Source organism: Cupressus sempervirens, chromosome 10, assembly GCF_028749045.1.
Source record: "Cupressus sempervirens isolate cs-2001-9-10 chromosome 10, ASM2874904v1, whole genome shotgun sequence".
Lineage (NCBI taxonomy): Eukaryota > Viridiplantae > Streptophyta > Pinopsida > Cupressales > Cupressaceae > Cupressus > Cupressus sempervirens.
The window spans coordinates 623,212,186-623,222,927 of record NC_143127.1 but is presented as its reverse complement, the minus strand read 5'-3'; positions in this window follow the sequence as shown (position 1 = coordinate 623,222,927).

The window sequence follows — 10,742 nt, the reverse complement described above, 5'->3', positions numbered from 1 at the left end:
ATTTATGAAATCACTTATTATACAATCTAGAAGGATTCTATGATTTGTCTTCTTTACAACCTATTGGGAACCTTTCCAAACATTGAATTAGTCAACCTATACCCCTCAATCCTATTCACCACAATTCCCATCAACCCTCATTAAGATGTCAATATCTCTATAGAAGAATTCATTCTATAGGATGAAGATGATCTTTTCAATGTTCAAATTGATCAAATCCCTTAACTAGAATTTGGGTTATACTATACCACATTGAAAATAATGATAATAATAGGCCAATAATCATATGACATAAGTGATGATACAAAGAAAGTTGCTTGCAGAGATTTTTTTTCTAGTTTAAACATTTTTTGTGATAACATTATAATTTAGGGTCTTTTTGCACATATATACATATATATACATACATACATACATAAATAAATAAATAAATAAACACACACACGCACGCACACACACACACACACACACACACACACACACACACACACACACACACACACACACACACACACACACACACACACACACACACACACACACACACACACACACACACACACACACACACACACGTAAACAACTTGGAAGTACACTTAGAGAGGTCACATTGGCTAATGAGCCACAATTTCTACAAGCACTTAAAAAGTATATTGATATGAAAATAAGCACAATGATTTCAAAAAGAGGAAGACAATTGATGCAAGAGGAAACAATAAAGATATTCATAGGGTGCACTATTAGTTCAACCTTTGTTTCTGATAGTTCTATCAATAATAAAGATACTAAACCCATAAGTTGTTGATAAGATATATGTGGGGTCACACTTTAACCTTGATGATAAGAGTTTTCTCACATGTGTATTACATGTTCTTGATAAAAGACCAAGATTTATTGATACTAAAAGATCTACAAGTACCCTATGATGCAATGAGGATGACACTTTAGTAATGCCCTCTCCCATGAAATTATTGTCTAAAACCTTTCTCATGAGATAATGTATTACGAGCTCTTTATTAGTGGGACGAAACTGTTGATCTCAGATTGGTTTTGACAATTGAGTGTCAACACACTTAAGACATTTACTTAGTTCATGTCGAACTAGTAATGCATGCCAAGTATAATATGTAAATATAAGACCATGCCGAGTTGCAATGTGTGCCAAGTCACTCAAGTGTCAAACATATAGACCATGTTGAGTGATTCAAGTGCCGAGTGAATAGTAGATGTTGAGCAGTTCAGGTGCCAAATCAAAAGTAGAATTCCAGTATATGTCGAGCATCAGTGACTACATAAGCCGAGTAACACAGATTGGACATATTTGTTTGTTATGGAACAAACAACTATGCAAACCATTTTTCAATTGACATAAGGTTAGATTTTGATTATTTAGAGATAAGGATAAATGTACATGCAAATTCCCTATGTAATTACATGCAGCCAATCAAAAAATAGCAAGGTTTAAGTGGAAAAATGAATGAATCTTAGCCGTAGATTCATACCTAATCCTAAGCCACCACAGTCTTCTTAAGGAGGACGAAGCCCTAAACTTCTTATGAGAGAGAGAAGATAACTATGAGCATTGTGAAGGGCTAAATGATCAAATTGAAGGTGTGAACAAGATAGTTTGTAGAGAATTCAAGGTGACTTAGTAGTGAGAGTGAATTGCATAATTAGTTAAGTGAAGAATAGAGGATAATGAATACAACATTGTTACATTAGATCATGAAGGATTAATTAGAGACTGAATAGAGGTGATATGTTATCAAGAAAGCAAGTGTCAACCACAAGATCTATGCTAAGACATTTTGACAAGTGATTTCAGTTAAATCTCCTAGGCAGAGTGGTCCTAAAAGGCCTTACCAAATCCTTTAACAGGGTGACATTCCAAGTGATTGTTATGAAGTCCTTGAACCAAGCACACTTCTAATAGGGTGTTGAAATCCTCTAACAAGGTGGGACTTAACAGTCTTTGTAAGCCTTTCACAGGGCAGATCATGATTCATGGTCAAACCTTTGCAACCTTAATTGGCTACACTTTATTGCTACAGTAGTGAATATTTGTGGGTGTCATCCCCACCCCAGTTTTACCTTCTCATTGGAGGGTTTATGGGTAATCATATTTGGTGTCAAGTGTGTGTGTTTAATTTCTTACATTTTTTAGATGCATTTAGTTTACATATTATTTGAGTATGTTAATGCATGTGATGTATGAATGGTGAAAGTTTTATGGGTCCAAGTTTAAACTCTTGATTCACCCCAGAGCCAAGTTCTCAAAAGAAGAAGCTTTGTAGCTTAGAGGAAGGATCTTGAAATGGAAGTCTAGAACTTGAGAAAGACCATTGAGAACTAGGAGATTGAAATAAATCTTATACTACATCAATTGAATGAATCCAAAGATTCCTTAAAGAGCTCCTTGAAGAGAAGGAAAGAAATTGCCATTGCAGAAAATGACACACAATACAAAGAGATTGACACCACAAACCTATTTGTAGATGGTAACTCCAATGAATTTGATGCAACAATTGTAGATCTAATGGAAAAGAATAGAGCACAAGCTAAAGAAATTAGAAATCTCGAGATGGAGCAAGAATCACAAGCTATACTGCTATGTGAAGTAACTAAACAAAAGAAGAAAGCCATGGAAGACAAAGCCATGATTGAAGAAGAAAAAAGAATTATGGAAAAAACACTGAAGAGAAGTCAACAGAGCTATCTAGGATCTCAAAGATGCAATTGGATACCTTGAGCCAAATTATGAATTATCATCATGAGTTGAATGTCAAGGACATTGAGATAACAACATTGAAGTTGCAGAATGAACAACTGCAGAATGACCTGAAAATAGAAAAGGAATTTGTTGAAAGTTTCAACAAGAAAGCCATCAAATACTTTGAGAAATTTTTGAAATCCCCTAGATCTAACAAAGATACATTAGGACTGGGCTACACAAGCAATGAAGAAGGAGAATCATCCAAAGCTGCTGAAGAAAGGAACAATGGTAAGAATTCCATTTGAACCTACATGTCATAGTTGTGGTAAGAAAGGACATACTACTAATGTGTGTAGGAGAAAGAATATAAATGCTAAGCCTAAGGACATGACTCATTTTCATAAGTGCAATAAACAAGGTCATCAGGTACATGAATGCAAAACCAAAACCATGCATACACCAAAATTTGAAGGATATTGCTACAACTATCAGAAGTATGGACATAGAGCCTTTGAATGCAGATCCAACTCCATGAGGTCATCAAACAAGCTAGCAAAGGTAAGAAGCTATGGAAACTCTTATAATTGGGATTATAATATGAGATATAGAGTCCATTGCTGTCAAGAATATGGACATATTCCTGAGAATTGTATTAGGACTCACTTTAGTGGTAATTACAAAAGGTGGTTGAGTCAAACCACATGCTTTAGCTATTTCAAGATTGGTCATATTAGTAAGCATTGTCCAACTAGGTCAAAGGAACCAAGTTGTGAATTTGATAAAGGCAAAGGCAAGGTAGATATTGAACACACTAGGAATGAGATGAATAAGACATGGAAGAAGAAAGATGGTTGTTGTACATCAAATGGAGAAGGGATCACTTCACCCAATGGGTCAAGTGATCAGACCTCATCAAACTAAGAAAATAAGAGGTATGTGGGACTGATATTCAAAGTATTATATCATACATCAGTTCAAAAAGAAGTTAGTACAGAAAATACTACATTAGTATGAATGAAGATGCAAGATGTTGTTGAAAATTCAAGATCAAATTTTTAAGTTTTTGTGTTGTTGTTGAGCAAGGAAAGTTTTCAATGGATGTCGAGTAAAATAATAGTTGGTACCAAGCTACTAGGCTAGTTAGTTGATGTTGAGTCTATAGTAGCTGCCGAGTGATGGTAATATTTATAGATGTCGAATGAATCTAAAATCATGTTGATGTTGAGTTTACAGCTGTACAAGCACTAAGCATTAATTGCAAGGGTTTTTGAAGGGTATATAGTTGTTTTTCGCTCATTTCTAGTCATTTCAAATTTGAGCAAGAGCTAAAAGAGAAAAAGATGATTTAGAAGTTTGTTTGAAGTGACTGCAAAGATCTTAGCAACAATTTCACTCCCATTCTTTGAATTTAAAGGTATTTATTCACAAGCCGAGCTAAGTAGTTTGCATTTGTAAAAACCCTAGTTTTTCATAATGATGTCTAGCTCAAGAAATGTAGAAGGAAAAGAGGTCTTGAATGTCTAGTTAGTCAGTAATAAGGTAAACCAACCAAATTTCAAAGCAATTCTAGATGTTGCTTATAAACAAGACTTATCAGGTGCGTTATCCATGATTCCCCTAAAAGTTATTATGGTCCAAGATGTTAGAAAATGTTATAACTACAAAATAGGTGGAATAGGAGATATGGAGATAAGGGAAGCCTATGATAGATTGTGTGAAAATGATGTCTTAAAAGAATAGTTCAAAATTGTTGAAAGGAAGGGTTTGACACGTGCTCTAGAATTTCCCACTATTTTCAAAACTGAATGGATAAGAATTGTCTTAAGCTGAATTCATGATGGATCCTTATGGCTGGAAGGAAGACCAATAAAGATTTTCAAGAGAATAATACATAGGGTGACTACTTTTCCAACTCTAGATCGGCCAAAGACTCCGTGAAGTGACTCTAAAGAGGCAATAGAAAAGAATATAGGAGCAAAGTGGAATAAATATGGAATGATAATTGAAATCATTAAAAATCCACTGATAAAATTTTTAATAAGGGTTATTTCTCACAAGTTTTATCAATCAAGCAGACTAAACAGTGTGATGTGTATTGAAGTGGATTTAGGATACAAAATTGTGAAGAAAGATCATACTTATGATCTAGCTGAGCTTCAACTAGAATAGATAATGGAGAACCTTGGAGTAGTTAGGAAGACTAAGAGTGCATAGTGCAAATTTGGATCAATTCTAATTTTCATATTTTTCTATGTACAGAATACATTCCCATCTTTTGGAAAAATAGGATGGAAGACAAACAAGATAGTTACTGCTCAGATAAATGAGTACATTAAGCATATGGGTGAGAACTTTGAAACTATCATGACAAGCTATTTTGAAGACTTTAAGAAGTCTATGAAGCCAAGGATTAGAATACCAGTTTCCTTGGTTGAGCAATACTACAATGATATATGTTTTCTTGTAGATATTGATTACACATATGTGCAGGCTGCTATACCTAGGGTAAGATGGCTAAGACCCTTAGGTTATGAGATAAATGTTGATGAAGCCTCAGCTGCCATTGCTACACTTCTTGCAAAGGAAGTTGATAAAACAACCAAAATATTTGGCAAGTAGAAATGGAGTTGAAGACAACCTCCACACTAAAGAAGAAAGACAAACTAGTGAAGAAACTTAAGGCAAAATTTGATGAAGGTGCTGAAGAAGAAGAAGAGGAAGGTGATGAAGAGGATGAAGAGGAAGAACAAGAACAAACTAAAGAACCTCTTGCATTGACACAAGGCATGGGTGAGGATAAAGAAGAAGAAGAAGAGGGTGTTGAGGAAGAAGAAGCCAAAGAAGCACCAATACATTCTAAGCCTAAAAAAGAAAGTCCAAGGCACTGCTTATGGTCAAAGCTAAGAAGGTTGCAAAACCTAGTCCAGCAAAGCCAACAACACCAGCCACCAGAGCTAGCACTCGAGCTACCACTCAAAAGGCCAAGGAAAAAACAAAGTAGACAAAACAAGGAGGCAAAAATTAGAAGAAGCAGAGAAGGAAATACATTGCTCAACCTGACTCAGATGAAAAGAGAACTAAATCAGAAGATACAAGTCAATTCAATGTGGTAAGTCATAAACCACTTTCTAATCTTGAAAATATATGTGAAAACATCATAAATAATGTAGATTTGTCTGGTCTTAAGAATGCAAATCTTGATAATTTGGGAAAAGAGGAGAAAAAGGTAGTAGAAGAATCCCTATACAGAATGATGTCCAAATTTAAGAATACATCATTAGAATTTGCCAACTCAGTACCCAAGCCATTGTATGATTTAGTTGAGCAAAAATGGCATTATTGTTTAAATTTGGAAAAGAAAATAAGGGAGACTACTCTAGCCCAAGTAATGCCAGAACTAACAAAAGGGAAAATTTCTAAGGCAAATAAGAAATATGGAGGAAGGCTTACACCAAAGTATAGAGCCTTTAGCATTCTCCAAAATGACATTGAAGATGTTGTGAACAAATCCACTCAAATGTGGAATTAATCTATGGATTAACAACTATGAAGCAAGGAGAGAAGAACCCCTTTGAGGGAATAAATGATGATAAAGAAGAGGATGACAAAGAAGATAGCAAGGAAGAGATAAATACAAAGGAGGAGACTAAGAAGATGGACACTGATACAACAACAACTAATAGCAACATGAGGAACAGAGTGTGCATGACACACAAATGCCAAGTGCTAGTCCTCCTCATGACACAAGTATATATGTAGATACTACAGTAGTCAAGGATGTCCCTGATGCATCAACTTAGAACATCAATCTATTGACTACAGAAGATTTGAAAAAGATCTTAGACCAATCTACACTGCAAGCTCAACTTTGTACAAATCCAATTTTGATTAGTGTAGAAGAACTCCAAAATGCAGTAACTGACATTACAAGGGATAAAGTGAATACACAAGAACCACCTTTTGCCATCCCTATAGTTACTAATGATCAACCTTTGATTCCAACAATAGTAGACACATCAATTAAGATTGACACAAGTGCCAAAGAAGACATAGTTGAGCAAGGGTAGACTACCAAAGAAGAGGAAAAGGAGATAGCAACAAAGCAAATAGGACAAATAGATACATTTGTACCTAAAGCATAGACACAAGGTGCAACTCATATCATTGTCATAGATCAGGATAAGACTGAAGAAGGTGAACAAACACCAAAGGTAAAGGAGTAGGAGGCCATTCAAGCATTGGTAACTTTACCAACATCAGGCTCCTCACCTACAAAACTTCTTTAGAAGCTAAGCATAGAAGTAATAGCCTTGCAAATCTCAGTGCCAGGATCAAGCTCTTCTAAAGTTGAAAAGTTAATCCACTATGGTGATATCACTTTAGATAAAGAGATAACGATTACTACATTTGATTATGACATAATGACTATTGATCAAATAGGCTTTTTACAAAAAGTATTAGAGAAGAAGAAGCATCAAGAAATGCTAAGAAAGGAGTATAGGCAAAAGCAAGCACTGCAACAAATCAAAGACATCTTTTTAGATGCATTCAACTTGCCTACTCCTAAAGAATCCAAGCCACTATTGGAACAATTGTCAGATATTGTGGTAAAGGTTAATAATGAAGACCTAGATACAAATGCCAAACTCTTGGAATGGTTTGAAAGAAAGTTTCAAGGAAAAGTGAATGAAAAAATATCTGGTGATATAGCACTGACACAAGTTGCATTAGCAACCAAGGTTGAGTATGTGAAGAAGGTACTTGAGAATATCTTCTCATTATACACCAAACTATGTAATCTGACACTCTTCACCCAAGACAACAAACATAGAATATTGAGCCTGGAGAGGAATTTAAGCATATCAAGTACACAGCTACCTAAGAACCTAGCTCAAAGTGAGAAGCATTTCCATACATTGCTTCAATCATAGAGTCAATTATCTATGTTAACAGTAGAAGAGGCTAATATAAGAGCCAAATTGACACAAATTCAAGCCTCTCTCACCCCGCACATGGAAATACTCCACAAAGAATTAGGCTATGTAGAAACATTGTTAAAGAAAGATCCCAATCTTTCTACACTTGATGGCCTAGTGCACCTTGCAGTTGAGCTCGCTATCCAAGTTAAGTCATTGGATGTTGCATGTGACAATTAGGATGCAACTCTGGAAATAATCATGGAAGTCCATAAATCATTCTTGGAGAAATACGCTATAAGTGTATAGACCCTTTGACATAAGTGTCAAAAAGGGGGGAGATAAATAAGCAAGGGGGAGATAAAGAAGCAAGGGAGATAGATTAAAAGGAGTAAATATGCAAGAAGAAAGGGGGAGAGATACAAATGGAAATATGGAGAGAGAATAAAGAAAAAGGGGAAGCTTGAACAAAGGGAGAGAAATCAAGAGTAATTAAATTTTGATCCTAGTGATATACATTTTTGAGAAATACAATGCAGAGATAGAAATGGAGCAGAGTAGATATCAGCAAAGGTAGAGCATAAAGAGTATAAGTGCATTGAAGTCAAAGAGTATCAGTCAGTAGAGAAAAATCTACTTAGAATGGAGAACAAATTTTGGATACATAATAAAAATATTAACTCAGGGGGAGTTATACATTTTGAGGTACATGGATTATTGCAAAATTTTAATTTTTTTGAAGTTCTATATATAAGCTAAGTCATGGATATGTTATATTCAAGAAGATCAAATTGCTTGTATATATTTAAGTTTTTTTGAAACTCATGTCAAAGGGGGAGATTGTTGATCTCAGATTGGTTTTGACAATTGAGTGTCAACATAGTTAAGACATTTACTTAGTTCATGCTGAACTAGTAATGCATGTCGAGTATAATATGTAAATACAAGACCATGTCAAGTTGCAATGTGTGTCAAGTCACTCAAGTGCCAAGTAGATAGACCATGCTGAGTGATTCAAGTGTCGAGTGAACAGTAGATGCCAAGTAGTTCAAGTGTCGAGTTAGAAGTAGAATTCCAGTATATACCGAGCATCAATGACTACATATGCCGAGTAAGAAAAATTGGACATATTTGTTTGTTATGACACAAACAACTATGTAAACCATTTTTCGGCCAACATAAGGTTAGATTTTGATTCTTTAGAGATAAGGACAAATCTACATTTAGATTCCCTATGTAATTACATGCAACCAATTAGAAAATAGGAAGGTTTAAGTGGAAAAATGGATGAATCTCAACTATAGATTCATACCTAACCCTAAGCCACCTCAATCTTCTTAAGGAGGATGAATCCCTAAACTTCTTATAAGAGAGAAGAGAACTATGAACATTGTGAAGGGGTGGATGATCAAATTGAAGGTGCAAACAAGACAGTTTACAAAGCATTCAAGGTGACTTAATAGTGAGAGTGAATTGTAGAATTAGTTAAGTGAAGAATAGAGGATAGAGGATATAGCATTGTTACATTAGATCATGAAGTATTAATTAGAGACTGAATAGAGGTGATCTATTATCAAGCAAGCAAGTGCCAACCCAAGATCTATGTTGAGACATTTGACAGGTGGCTTCAATTAAATCTCCTAAGCAGAGTGGTCCTAATAGGCCTTACCAAATCCTTTAACAAGGTGACATTCCAAGTGAGTGTTCTGAAGTCCTTTAACCAGGCACACTTCTAACAGGGTGTTGAAATACTCTAACAAGGTGGGACTTAACAATCTCTATAACCCTTTAATAGGGCGAGCCTTTCACAATTTAGATCATGATTTATGGTCAAACCTTTGTAACCTTAATTGGCTACACTTTATTGCTATAGTAGTGAAGATTTGTGGGTGTCATCCCCAACCCAATTTTCCCTTCTCATTGGAGGGTTTCTGGGTAATCATATTTGGTGTTAAGTGTGTGTGTTTCATTTCTTAAATGTTTTAGATGCATTTACTTTACATGTTATTTGAGTATGTTAATGCATGTGATGTATGAATGGTGAAAGTTTTATGGGTCCAAGTTTGAAATCTTGATTCACCCCCCTCCTCTTAGAAGTTTACCTTTCCCACTTGTAATTCCAATAGAAACCTGAATCTAGGAGGCAATTGTGCATTACCCTTATCATGACTATAACCAAATTTATGAGCCTCCATTATTGAATTTGCTTCCCAATATGCTAAAAAAAATACAAGAGAACAAATGGATTGTTTCAACTGCCCTCCACTATATAGGCTAGGGTAGTCTTACCCAAATTTCTAGATACCTATTTAGCCTTTCATAAAATCTAATATGTGGGTTGTGGGGAGATGTTGTGTTGACTTCTTATATGGGTGTTAGGAGAGGTGGGAAAATAAGATAGGATGGGATGTTTAGAGACACACAAATCAAAGATGAATATGGATGAATCCTATTGCCAGTCTATAATTGATTCCCTCAACCTGGTGTATACATGTATAAGAAAAGCATCACTACAGACACGCTTGCTTGGTTTCAAAGGAGTATTTGTACATATCATTATCATTAAAGGAGGGGGAGGGGAGGATTTTTTTTTTGGGGCCTCTTGTTGCTCCTATTGGTCATTAACATGATTGCATGTAAGCCACTTGTACTACATTGTGTATATGAGACCCTCCCTTTTCCTTTTCCCTTTTTTCCTTCTCCATAAAGAAAGATCATTGTAGAGACATAGATCACAAGGGTGCAACAAGAGACAAAATATATGTTTACTCCTGAATCCTAAATGAATGAATGAATGGAAAAACTAGGTGGAGTCATAAGTTATAACACAATAAATCAAAATTTAATGACTTTTAGTTTCCCTTACATTCCCCAACTAACAAAAGCTTCCATTGTGTAGCACCCTAGTTTCTTTATATCATTTGTTTGTGTGTATGTAAAGAGGAGAGAGAAAAGAGCCTACATGCAAAACACCACATCAAATTCGTGTACAAAAAAGGTTATAGGCTAGGGCATGTTTATATGTTATTTTTGGGTATATATGTATTGTGCATGTACATGTTTACATGGAGTGTACGCAACTCAAAATGAGCATGCATATATACTAAATGAAT